This window comes from Anser anser, assembly GCF_964211835.1.
Source record: "Anser anser genome assembly, chromosome: W".
Lineage (NCBI taxonomy): Eukaryota > Metazoa > Chordata > Aves > Anseriformes > Anatidae > Anser > Anser anser.
Genome location: NC_139731.1, coordinates 11,592,886 through 11,606,391, shown reverse-complemented (window position 1 = coordinate 11,606,391; position 13,506 = coordinate 11,592,886). Strand labels below are relative to the sequence as shown.

Here is a 13,506-nt window from a genome sequence, read left to right as displayed (position 1 = left end):
CCCATTTCCTGAAAATTCCTTCACATGGTCTTTTTTTTCCTCGCTTGCTGCAAGAGACTGGAAGAATGAGGTTGAGTTCACTGTATTACACATTTAATTCCTTTTCTTCCTTCTTATCATATCTCCCACCTCAAATCGTGGCTGAGCAAGCATAGGGAAAGTAGCACAGGACAATGCACAGCTCAGAGTCACTGTGGAAGGTGTGGGGCTGCCTCTGCTCCACCATTTCCTCCTAACCTTGGGAACAGCAAATGAAGAAGATATAGAGAAGTAATTAAAAGGAGGCATGGAGAAAGGTTCCCCTATAAAGAAGACAAGCTAGGCAGTTGATGTAATCCACTTGCAATTACCGCTCTTTTCCTAGATCCAAGAACCTCACAGAGATGAAATACAGCTCCTTCCCCTCTCCCAAATTAATGCATTCAGGACATCTAATTGTGCATGCTGTACATCTACGACTACACAGCTTCTCACTTCGTAAAGAATGCTCATACCCTTTCCTAGACCGTTGCTGCCCACCTTACTTCTGAGACATAACAAAACACTATGAACACAAGACGTTCAGCAGGATGAGAAGTGACCTTTGCAGAAGTGCACAAAATGACTGCTTAGGCAGCTCTCCTTTCACACCTCACTGAAGGCAATTCCCAATTTTGTGTGTCACAGAGCCTCTGCGGTCTGCAGACCGCCGCTGAAAGCACCTGACCTCGTGCACAGAGGAGAAGACATCCAGGCAGTGCCACTTCCCCTCTTCTGTTCAAGGCGGGGAAGGACAAAGCATGGTGTCCTCAGCCCGGGGTACCTCACTGTACTGGGTCGGGCTGGGATGTTAACTTTCCCTGCAGCAGCCCATACAGTGCTGTGCTCTGCACTCGTAGCTAAAACAGCAATGGTATCACACCAGTGTTGTGTCTGCTGCTGAGCAGTGCTGGCACAGCATCAGGACTCTCCCTAAATCCCCTGGGGGTGGGCAAAGATGTGAGAAAAGAAACATCACCAGGGCAGCTGACCTAAACCAACCAAAGGGATATTCCATACCATATGATGTCACACTCAGCAATAAAAGGTGGAAAAAGGAGGAAGAGGGGAGGGGTGGGCTCTCGTTGGGAAAACGTCTGTCCTCCTCCCGAACACCGGCTACGTGCGTTGAGGCCCTGCTTCAAGGACGTGGTCAAGCATCGCTCATTTGTGGGAAGTAGAGAGTAATTTCTTTCCTCTGCACTTCCACATAGCCTTTGCTTGTTTTGTTTAGTTTTCCCTTTCCCCCTCCCTTTTCCCCTTTCCTTTTTCCCCTTTAGTTAAATTGTTAATTTAGTTAAATTGTTTAGTTAAATTGTTTAATTAATAATAATCTTTCCTTAATAATTATTTTTTTTTCCTTTTATTAAATCATCCTTATCTCAACCCGTGAGTGGTTCTTTCCTTTACTTCTTCCCCTCCTCATCTAAGGAGGGGGAGGGAGAGAGCGGTTGTGGTGTTCAGCTGCCTAGCACGGTAAAACCACCACACTCACCCCAAGGACAGCTATACCCTGAGTCCGAGCATGGAGAGCTCCTCTGATCCGGCATGAATGTCGAGATGGAAAATTTGTCTGTGTGTTAGCAGCAAGGAGAACCATAGGCCGGGGAACTATAGGCCTGTCAGTTTGACCTCAGTGCCAGGAAAGCTCATGGAGCAGATTATCTTGAGGGTCATCACGCGGCACTTGCAGGGCAAGCAGGCGATCAGGCCCAGTCAGCATGGGTTTATGAAAGGCAGGTCCTGCTTGACGAACCTGGTCTCCTTCTATGACCAAGTGACGCGCTTGGTGGATGAGGGAAAGGCTGTGGATGTGGTTTACCTTGACCTCAGTAAGGCTTTTGACACCGTTCCCCACAACATTCTCCTCAAGAAACTGGCTGCTCGGGGCTTGGACTGGCGTACGCTTCGCTGGGTTAGAAACTGGCTGGATAGCCGGGCCCAGAGAGTTGTGGTGAATGGAGTCAAATCTGGTTGGAGGCCGGTCACTAGTGGTGTCCCCCAGGGCTCGGTACTGGGGCCGGTCCTCTTTAATATCTTTATCGATGATCTGGATGAGGGCGTCCAGTGCACCCTCAGTAAGTTTGCAGATGACACCAAGCTAAGTGCGTGTGTCGAACTGCTCGAGGGCAGGAAGGCTCTGCAGGAGGATCTGGATAGGCTGGACCGATGGGCTGAGGTCAACTGTATGAAGTTCAACAAGGCCAAGTGCCGGGTCCTGCACCTGGGGCGCAACAACCCCAAGCAGAGCTACAGGCTGGGAGATGAGTGGCTGGAAAGCTGCCTGGCCGAGAAGGACCTGGGAGCATTGGTTGATAGCCGGCTGAATATGAGCCAGCAGTGTGCCCAGGTGGCCAAGAAGGCCAACAGCATCCTGGCCTGTATAAGAAGCAGTGTGGCCAGCAGGTCTAGGGAAGTGATTGTGCCCCTGTACTCGGCTCTGGTGAGGCCGCACCTTGAGTACTGTGTTCAGTTTTGGGCCCCTCGCTACAGGAAGGACATGGACGTGCTCGAGCGAGTCCAGAGAAGGGCGACCAAGCTGGTGAGGGGTCTGGAGAACAAGTCTTATGAGGAGCGGCTGAGGGAGCTGGGCTTGTTCAGCCTGGAGAAGAGGAGGCTCAGGGGCGACCTTATCGCTCTCTACAGGTACCTTAAAGGAGGCTGTAGAGAGGTGGGGGTTGGTCTGTTCTCCTACGTGCCTGGTGACAGGACGAGGGGGAATGGGCGAAAGTTGCGACAGGGGAATTTTAGGTTGGATGTTAGGAAGTACTTCTTTACCGAAAGGGTTATTAAGCATTGGAACAGGCTGCCCAGGGAGGTGGTGGAGTCACCATCCCTGGAGGTCTTTAAAAGACGTTTAGATGTAGAGCTTAGCGATATGGTTTAGTGGAGTACTTAGTGTTAGGTCGGAGGTTGGACTCGATGATCTTGAGGTCTCTTCCAACCTAGAAATCTGTGATACTGTGATACTGTGATACTGTGAGATGTTAGGGCTGTTTATCTATCTATGGAGATTTGGGGTAATTCCTTCTCGGAAATGCCAGGGGCTGCATAGCCTCACTACCTCTGAAAGGATCTGGTAAAGAAAAACATGTTAAAGAAAAATCTCAGCAAAGCAAGCCTACAGAAGTCATCCGTAACCAGGGCAAGGTCTGTCTGCGGTCACCCCTCACTGCTCTCCTGGGAGGAAGCACCGGTGCTGTTGACTTCTCCGACCTCAGTGTGAAGCCATCCTCTTGATGGGACCAAAAAAAGCCCCTGTGGGGTGTGGATGCTTGGCCACGAGGAAGGAGAAGCCTGATGCCCCAGGGAAGAGGACACTCTTGCTCATCCAAAGGCAGAAGGCCCTGATGTGTGCTGGGGAAGCCAGGAGGGAGTTAACTCTGAGCAAGGATGTAAGGCTAGGGTACCACATACATGCACCCACTTGTTTAAATTAAAATTGCCCATAACCCCTTTATTTCCTTGCGTGTGATTCTTCCCTGGCAGATGACAAGAAATTGCTGGTCATTTGCAGTTTTTTCTTGCAGTGAAAAGCCCCAATCTATCACGCTTTCTTCTGACCCTGCAGTTAGAGGAAAACAGAATGACTCTGGGCTGTATATTCAGACTCCACAGGTTGCTCCGAGCCCGTATTTGGTGCCCCCTCCTCCTGCTCTGCCTCCACGTTATAAAAGATCAGGAGTCTCTTTTATAAAATAGTTCTGGCATTTCTATTATCACACATGCCTGAGAACAGGGATGCGATTGCACTGAATAGTGTGAAAAAAAAGAAAGGAAAGGGGGAGAAAAAGAAGAAAAATCAAAGTGCAGCCGAGTTGATTATTTAAAAGCTGGGTGAAATTTGCCATCCTTTTAAGGCATCCTGGGCTCTGGAATATCACTGTGTCACTTAATGTTTGCAGTTACGTATTTACAGATCTGTTCCTATGGCAACCAATTCTTCAAAGTTACTTTTACAATTCTGTTTTCTAAAATGTGTTTATTTGGTTGATTGCACAGGGATATTTGGAAAGCAGCCAGGTCTAAATCATGATTTTTTTCCCATTAAGGAGAGGTTCTTTCTAATCATGTTTAGTTAGTTCTTTGATGGCTTTATCTTGATTCGAAAACGTTTTTTGTTTTTTTTTTTTTGTTAGCGGGTGGGAGAGGAAAGGGGGGAGAACACGAAAAAGCATCATGGGGCTTCAGTAAAAAAAAAAAGGTGTTGGAAATTAGGAACGTGAAATAACCTTGTCTGAGTTGATTTTATTTATCCTTTCATTGTTTAGAAGAGTAGGCCTTTAACCGCATTAAAATAAATAAATAAATGCCCCACTGATGGTTTGAATGCATTTTGTGAGAAACACTCCGTAGCCAATAACTTAGGCTCAGGCGAGGATCTCAGTGAAGTAGTAATTTATTCGCGATTGCAATGGCGGGCGCCCCACAAGCAGGAGAGCGCGCCCACTAGTTCCAAAACACAGTTTATATACTTTTTGATGACAGGACCCTCCCCTGTTTCCCCACTGGAGTGGGTAATCCAGGTTCACAATCTATCTGATGCTTCACAGACAATGCCTGGCCTTCAGTTGCCGGCCTGTTTTTGAGATGGTAATGTTTTCTCCCCTTATCCGGCTTGACTTAACATAGTGATTTTCACCTGATTGCTCTAAGGAGTCTGGTTGTCTGCATTTTAGGAGGTCACCTGCTGAGCTTTCTTATCACTGTAAGCATATCTCAATACCACATTCCTTCCTTCTATACAATGTAACACTGCAAAAACAACATTTCTATTCCCACAATTCCCCCCTTTTCTCTTTTTATAATTTGTTGATTTTTGCAAAATTTTTCTCTAAGATGTAATTTGGTAGATGTCTTCCTCTTCTTCCCTTTCTTTGCTTTCCATTTCCTCTAATATCATCATCTTATCTGAGTAGGGTGGTGGATCCATGGTCATTTGTTTCAAAAGTGCAGTTTCAATTAACCGCTGGACAAGTCCCCTTACACAGGGGATAATGCAAAAACCAATGGCTGTCAAAACTCCTGCTACTACGATCAAGGATGTAAATATGGACACTACCATCCCTTTCCAATTACCAAACCAAGATTCCAACCATCCTGTGATGGAAGTGTCTGTTCCTGAGTTTTCTGCCAATTCATTGGCAAGGGTGGTAAGCCCTTGCAACGCTCTAGTTACTGTGCCATCCGGGGCAGTATTGTTAGGGATAAAAGTACAACAACGATTGCCCAGCATCACGCACACACCACCTTTCTCCGGAAGCATCATATCTAATGCTATTCTGTTTTCCCAAGCCATTTTGCTGGTGGCATCTAGTTGTTCAGCGATTCCTCTTATCGCATCCCTTGTATAGTTTATGAATCTCTGCTGATTATAATAGATATAATTAATCCAATCCACATTTTTATTAATTGTTACCCACCAGAACAGTGACTCAAACCCTGCAGCAATTTGATTCCTGGCTTCCTGTTCATCGGGAGCTCCTCTAGGCACCCCAATAGAATCTATGTACGCTTTATCATCAAATGATACTCCTAAGCTTCTTTTACTTCTTCTGGGTATTTGTGATGTTTCTCTTTCAAATGCCAGGGTGAAGGGTATAGCTAATTGAACAAGTGCACAAGTGCCTCCCCAGTTAGATGGCAGGGTGGACCGTAAGATCTTCCCTCCACAGTACCACCAGAGATCTGCCCTGGGGATCTCAAGTCTTGAATATTTTCCCATCAAGTCCTTGGTAGCATTCAAGGTCCTCGTGCACAAGGCAAATTCTCCCAGATGCTGGGTAGCACTCACACCCTGTCGTGAGAGGCAAGCTGTATGGTTACCTATAGCTGTGGAGAATACAGGGGGAGCCCTGATATTTCTATCGTGCAAGGAAGGGAATAGCAAAGAGAGAGACTTACAGGCCTCATTTCCCCAGGCAGTCTTTTCTTGGTACAATGCAATCATACATCGCATTCCCTGGGAATCCTCGGTCCACCCCAATGGGCAGGGCACTATCTGGGAAATCGGTCACCCCGAGGCACAAGCATAGCGATTGCTATGGTTGAGACTCTGGACAGTATATTTGACCCATTCTATCCAGGCATTCACATCCCCATACCCTGTTTCAATCTCAAATGTTTGAACTGCCGCATTTCAAAGAGGGCCTCCTGTTTTCTCTCCTGTTTTCTCCTTGAGTTTCTCCCTTTCTCTGATGGCAATAGAGGATCGTTTCCATACAGCTATTCTCAATCTGGCTGTTGGGTCTCTACCAGTTATTTGTTCTCTCTGCTCAATTGTCCTTGGGCATTTAAATCACAGTATCACAGTATCACAGTATCACAGATTTCTAGGTTGGAAGAGACCTCAAGATCATCGAGTCCAACCTTCGACCTAACACTAAGTACTCCACTAAACCATATCGCTAAGCTCTACATCTAAACTTCTTTAAAGACCTCCAGGGATGGTGACTCCACCACCTCCCTGGGCAGCCCGTTCCAATGCTTAATAACCCTTTCGGTAAAGAAGTACTTCCTAACATCCAACCTAAAACTCCCCTGTCGCAACTTTCGCCCATTCCCCTTCGTCCTGTCACCAGGCACGTAGGAGAACAGACCAACCCCCACCTCTTTACAGCCTCCTTTAAGGTAACTGTAGAGAGCGATATGGTCGCCCCTGAGCCTCCTCTTCTCCAGGCTGAACAAGCCCAGCTCCCTCAGCCGCTCCTCGTAAGACTTGTTCTCCAGACCCCTCACCAGCTTGGTCGCCCTTCTCTGGACTCGCTCGAGCACGTCCATGTCCTTCCTGTAGCGAGGGGCCCAAAACTGAACACAGTACTCAAGGTGCGGCCTCACCAGAGCCGAGTACAGGGGCACAATCACTTCCCTAGACCTGCTGGCCACACTGCTTCTTATACAGGCCAGGATGCTGTTGGCCTTCTTGGCCACCTGGGCACACTGCTGGCTCATATTCAGCCGGCTATCAACCAATACTCCCAGGTCCTTCTCGGCCAGGCAGCTTTCCAGCCACTCATCTCCCAGCCTGTAGCTCTGCTTGGGATTGTTGCGCCCCAGGTGCAGGACCCGGCACTTGGCCTTGTTGAACTTCATGCAGTTGACCTCAGCCCATCGCTCCAGCCTATCCAGATCCTCCTGCAGAGCCTTCCTGTCCTCGAGCAGATCGACACACGCACTTAGCTTGGTGTCATCTGCAAACTTACTGAGGGTGCACTGGATGCCCTCATCCAGATCATCGATAAAGATATTAAAGAGGGCCGGCCCCAGTACCGAGCCCTGGGGGACACCACTAGTGACCGGCGTCCAACCAGATTTGACTCCATTCACCACAACTCTCTGGGCCCGGCTATCCAGCCAGTTTCTAACCCAGCGAAGCGTACACCAGTCCAAGCCACGAGCAGCCAGTTTCTTGAGGAGAATGTTGTGGGGAACGGTGTCAAAAGCCTTACTGAGGTCAAGGTAAACCACATCCACAGCCTTTCCCTCATCCACCAAGCGCGTCACTTGGTCATAGAAGGAGACCAGGTTCGTCAAGCAGGACCTGCCTTTCATAAACCCATGCTGACTGGGCCTGATCGCCTGCTTGCCCTGCAAGTGCCGCGTGATGACCCTCAAGATAATCTGCTCCATGAGCTTTCCTGGCACTGAGGTCAAACTGACAGGCCTATAGTTCCCCGGGTCTGCCCTGCGGCCCTTCTTATAGATGGGCGTCACATTGGCTAGCCGCCAGTCAACTGGGACCTCCCCCGATAGCCAGGACTGCCGATAAATGATGGTAAGCGGCTCGGCCAGCTCCTCCGCCAGTTCTTTCAGTACCCTCAGGTGCATCCCATCCGGCCCCATCGACTTGCGCACATCCAAGCTCCGTAGCAGGTCGCCAACCATTTCCTCATGGATAGCGAAGGCCACATCCTGCTCCCCATCCCCTTCCACCAGCTCAAGGCACTGGGTATCCAGAGAACAACCGGTATTGCCGCTAAAGACTGAGGCAAAGGCGGCATTAAGCACCTCAGCCTTTTCCTCATCCTTAGTAACTAGGTTTCCCCTCGCATCCAGTAAAGGATGGAGATTCTCCTTAGTCCTCCGTTTCGCGTTGATATATTTGTAAAAGGATTTTTTGTTGTCTTTAACGGCAGTAGCCAGGTTGAGCTCCAGATGAGCTTTGGCCTTTCTAATTTTCTCCCTGCACAGCCTCGCTACATCCTTGTAGTCCTCCTCAGTGGCCCGCCCTTTTTTCCAAAGATTATAAACCCTCTTTTTTCTGCTAAGCACAAGCCGCAACTCTCTGTTGAGGCAGGCCGGTCTTCTTCCACGCCGGCCCGTCTTTGGGCACGTGGGGATGGACCGCTCCTGTGCCATCACGATTTCCTTCTTGAGGAGCGCCCAGCCTTCCTGGACTCCTCTGCCCTTCAGAACCGCCTCCCAAGGGACTCGGCCAACCAGTGTCCTGAGCAGCTCAAAGTCAGCCCTCCGGAAGTCCAAGACAGCAGTTTTACTGGTCCCCTTCTTGGCCTCGCCAAGAATAGAGAACTCTACCATTTCGTGGTCACTCTGCCCAAGACAGTTTCCGACCACCACATCTCCCACCAGTCCTTCTCTGTTTGTGAAGAGAAGGTCTAGCGGGGCACCACCCCTGGTAGGTTCACTGACCAGCTGCGTCAGGAAGCTATCTTCCACGCTCTCCAGAAACCTCCTAGACTGCTTTCTCTGTGCCGTGTTGTGTTTCCAGGATATGTCCGGGAAGTTGAAGTCCCCCACGAGGACAAGCGCCGACGATTTTGCAACTTCTGTCAGTTGCCTATAAAACTCCTCATCCGTCTCCTCATCCTGGTTCGGCGGTCTATAACAGACCCCGACCAGGATGCTAGCCTTGCCAGCCTTCCCGCGGATCCTAACCCACAGGGATTCAACCTTATCATTCCCAGCCTGGAGTTCCACAACATCAACATCGAAAGATTCTCTAATGTAGAGAGCCACGCCACCACCCCCTCTGTGCTGCCTGTCCCTCCTGAAGAGCCGATAGCGAGGCATTGCAGCACTCCAGTCGTGGGAGCAGTCCCACCACGTCTCCGTGATGGCAACCAAGTCGTAGCCTGTCTGCTGCACGATGGCTTCCAGCTCCTCCTGTTTGTTACCCATGCTGCGTGCATTAGTGTAGATGCACTTCAGCTGGGCCATCGCCTTCTTCCCTGGCCTAGCCATTGTTTCCCCCGGCACAGCTCCAACAAGCCTTGTTAGAGCCCTGTCCCCCTTCTTCCCTAGTTTAAAGCGCTCTTTATGAGCCCCGCCAGCTCCTGGCCTAGGATCCGTTTTCCCCTTGGAGATAGGGACCCGTCTGGGGCCATCAGGCCGGGTGCCGAGTAAAGCTCCCCATGGTGAAAAAACCCAAAATTTCTGTGCTGGCACCAGCCTCTGAGCCACCTATTAACCACGGGAGCTTTCCGTGTCCTCTCCGTGCCTCTCCCTTCCCCCGTAGGGATAGACGAAAACACCACCTGCACTCCCGCTCCCTCCACCAATCGTCCCAGCCCCCTATAGTCCTGTTTGATAGCCTTGAGGCTTCTCTTTTCAACATCGTCACTGCCAGCCTGGACTATCAAAAGCGGGTAATAGTCAGAGAGGCGAACCAGGTTGGGAAGCTTCCTGGTAATGTCTCTGACCCTGGCCCCAGGGAGGCAGCAGACTTCCCTATGTGTGGGGTCAGGCCGACAAATAGGGCCCTCCGTTCCCCTGAGGATGGAGTCGCCCACAACAATCACCCTTCTTTCTTTCTTGGTGGAGGCAGTCCTGAGGCGTGGAGTCAACTTGCTCACCTCAGGCATCCTCCTGGGTAGGCTTCCTACCTCATCCTCACCCACCGGTCTCTCCAGCTCCAGGGCCTCAAACCTATTGTTCAAGGGCACCTGGGAAGGCGGCACCGGAAGGGGAGGGCATCTCCTGCGAGGTCGAGCAGGGACCTGTCTCCATTCCTCCTCAACTCGCAGGTCCCCTCCCTCTGCCAGATGGCGACAGGGCAGGGGGTCCACCCCCCTTTGGAGCGTCTCACCCTGGTCCCCCTCCCTCCGGTCCTGCAGGGAGTCGCTCCACCAGTCTATCTCCCGCTCGCACTCCCTGATATCCCTCAACCTCTGCACCTCCTCCTTGAGTTCCGCCACCATGCGGACCAGGTCGTCCACCTGCTCGCACCTCACGCAAGCAGTCTCTCTGCCTCCCGCCGATGGCAGCAAGAGGCTCAGACACTCCCCGCATCCAGAGACCTGAACTGCCGCGTGTTTGGACGGGCAGTAGGTCTGGGTGTGTACTGACTTCCTAGAGAAAGCACCGTGCCTGGTGGAGACCATTGCAGCCCAGCTGACGGGAGAAATCTCCACAAGCTAACACCTCACAAGCATCAAACATGACAGATTGTGGTACATAACCCTCTGTCACATTCACCCATATTTTTACGGGGTATCCCGTCTTACTATTATCTGGTCATGCCTTTTCCAAGTTGCCAGTTGACCAAGGCTTTCTCTGAGGCCTACAATCACTAAAAACAAAATTAATAATTGATTTTTCCCTGTCATTATTTTTAAACCTTAGGTTTCCAAATAATTATCAATACAAAGAATAAGATATACACTACTACCATAACAAACCCCCCTTGGGAACACTTCAGTTCACTATAGGCCAGTCCTTTCTTTCAATCACAAGTCACACTCATTAGTTACCTGTGAAAATAAAAGGTTAGTTTACAATTGCAAGCTCTTATCCCGCTCAGAGTCCACTATGAGATTTTTCTCTTCGATTTCAGCTTCCAACAAGCCTTCTGTAGGAACAGCTTCCCAGGTACTAGGGTCGACGGATGCCTTCACTCGAGTATAGTGAGTCCAACCTTTTTCCGCAGTTCCTATGGCTGTTTCAGTGGTTAGTAGTACTTGGAAGTGTCCTTCCCATTCGGGCCAGAGTTGATCCTTTCCAGGTCTGAATCAGGACCCAATTTCCCATGGGTCCTGAGAGATGACAAAGAAGAGGACAACCCCAGAATACAGTTCTTAAGAAAACTCTCTTGTTTCGAATTGTGGTATCTCACCCCTTCTGCCCAGATAGGGTAATCCGAACAGCATCTCATACGGTGAAATTCCTATATCGTTTCTTGGTGCTGTTTGAACCTGCAGGAGTGCTAAAGGTAAGCATTTTACCCAAGGAAGTTGGGTTTCTAACACTAATTTAGTTAATTGCTTCTTTAATGTCTGGTTCATTCGCTTTACCTTCCCAGAAGAGGAGGGGTGCCAGGGGGTGTGAAAATCCCACTCAATCTCTAAGGCCTGCATTAACCCTTGCAGTACTTGTGAAGTGAAATGACTTCCTTGATCTGAATCAATGTTTTCAGCTATCCCATATCTAGGGACTATTTGCTCCAGTGATACCTTAGCCACCGTGTTCACAGTGGCAGATACCGAGGGGAAAGCTTACACCCATCCAGTCACGTGGTCAACTAGGACAAACAAGTACTTAAGTCTCCCTGCTTTAGGTAACTCAGTAAAGTCTACCTGTATTCTTCGGAAAGGTCGAATCCCTGGCTCCCGTCCCCCTCTAGGTGGGTTACGAACGACCTTTTTATTTGCCTTTTGACATATGGTACATCCTCTGCATATTTGCTTCACTGAAGTGTATATTCCTACACAGACATACTGTCTTAGCACAACATCACACATTGCTTGCACCTCCCAATGACTCTCTTGATGTAAAACAATTAATATTTGCCTCATTGGTGCTTTATTCAGCTTTTCTCTCCCATCAGGGAGTATCCATTTTCCCTCAGACTTCGTGGCTCCTGATTCCTTAAAAAAAAAATCTTTCTCTAAAAACTTTTTAGTTCTTTCTTAGTTTTCAACAGTTCCCTGAATCCTCTCTGGATTTATTCTCCGTTTTCCCTCAGACATTAGATGCCTTAAATACCTGACTTCTCTTTCTACGTATTGTAATTTATTTTTCAATACTCCCAAGCCCTGCTTTCCCAGAAAGTTGAATAGCTTGTTAGTAGCTTCCTTCACAACTGTTTTCTCCTGTCCTGACAATAAACGATCATACACATTTTGTAACAGAAATTCCTCCTTGGGAGGTTGGAATTGCTCCAAAATCTGTTCTAGAACTTTGCCCAAATAAATCGGTGGCCCTGTAAACCCCCGAGGTAAAACTGTCCATATGTATTGTTGCTTCCGCCCCCACTTCAGAGTCTTTCCAGTCAGAGGTGAATATATCTTTGCTCTCAGGGCCTGAGAGCCCTCCATTAATAACAGTGTTATTCCAGTCTAACAATTTACTATTTGAATGCCCAATTTCATCATCAAATCCCTTCCCAACAAGTTAGTCCCTGCCTCGGGTACATACAATAATTGCCCAGAGATCATTTTATCCCCTAGTCTCAGCTTGGTATCCCCCAAAGGTGGCACTGTTATCCCAGCCCCTTCTACCCCCATCACTTTTTAGGGTTTCATTAGTTAATTTAATCCCTGATACTTTACAGGCCAGTAATGACCTAGCTGCCCCAGTGTATTGGGTTTGATGGGAAGGTTCGGGGGGGCTGCAGTGGCAGCCCCCCACGTGGATAATCCAGAAACCTCCCTGTAGCAGATAAGGGACAATTTCATCCGGCCCCAGAGGGGCCCACCACTGCCCAGAGCCAAGCCATGAGCAACACAGTCCGTGCCTCTGTGAGAGCACATCCACGAAAACAAAGGAACAAACAAAAACCTGCTGCTCAACAGCAGCTGGGAGAGTGAGGAGTGAGAACCTCCCCGCAGACACCAAAGACAGCACAAAAGGAGGAGGAGGAGGCGCTCCAGGTGCCGGAGCCAAAGCCCCCTGCGGCCTGTGGAGAGGCCCCTGGTGGAGCAGGCTGCCCCCCCCCCATCCCCAATACTTGGGAAAGTGACCAAACAGCACAGCAAATATACCAAAACTTCTAGACTGTTACTTAGATAATGCCTACATCCTCTTTCCCTGCTCATTCAACTTTCCCAACTCATTCAAAAAACAGCTCTGTCAAACATTACATACCACACCTTTAACACCTTCAATAACCCTTTTTAACACTTCTTCTTATCTTTCTCCAGCCTGTACTTTCACCAAAGTCTCAGTCATTAGCCAACTTAATTCCATACCTTTCTCCCTCATCCCATTTTCCTTCTCTCCTCCTTCTTCCACTCCGGATATTCCTACCTGAAGTGGCCAGCCTGCCCACACTTAAAACATCCCATCAAAGCCTGTCCCTGCTAAGATTCAGGCCACAACACGGGTAGCTTTCCTTGCCTGCCATTCCTTCATCTCTCTTCCTCTCTTTTCCATCCTGGCCCTGACTCCCCCTGAAGATTTTCTTCCTCTTTCTCCAACCCTCTGCCTGACTACCTGCTACACTGTCAATACCATTAGTTTCACTCTCTGCTTTTCCTTCTCATCTCCCCTCTTGACACACACGTTCAGGGCCTCCTACAGGAGGGCCCCCCA

The 13,506-nt window shown here is 49.2% G+C and overlaps 1 protein-coding gene and 1 long non-coding RNA gene across 3 annotated transcripts in view; one reads left to right on the top strand and one right to left on the bottom strand.

Moving 5' to 3' along the window:
- LOC310888764 (CUGBP Elav-like family member 4) overlaps positions 1-13,506 on the bottom strand; it is an 815,597-nt gene that overhangs the window by 217,039 nt on the left and 585,052 nt on the right. The gene's annotated exons all lie outside the window — the stretch shown is intronic.
- The window catches only part of LOC310888776, a 47,130-nt gene continuing 44,055 nt past the window's right edge, over positions 10,432-13,506 (top strand). The window contains exon 1 of the long non-coding RNA XR_014576155.1: positions 10,432-12,382. This is a non-coding gene — a long non-coding RNA (uncharacterized lncRNA). The remainder of the gene's footprint in view (positions 12,383-13,506) is intronic.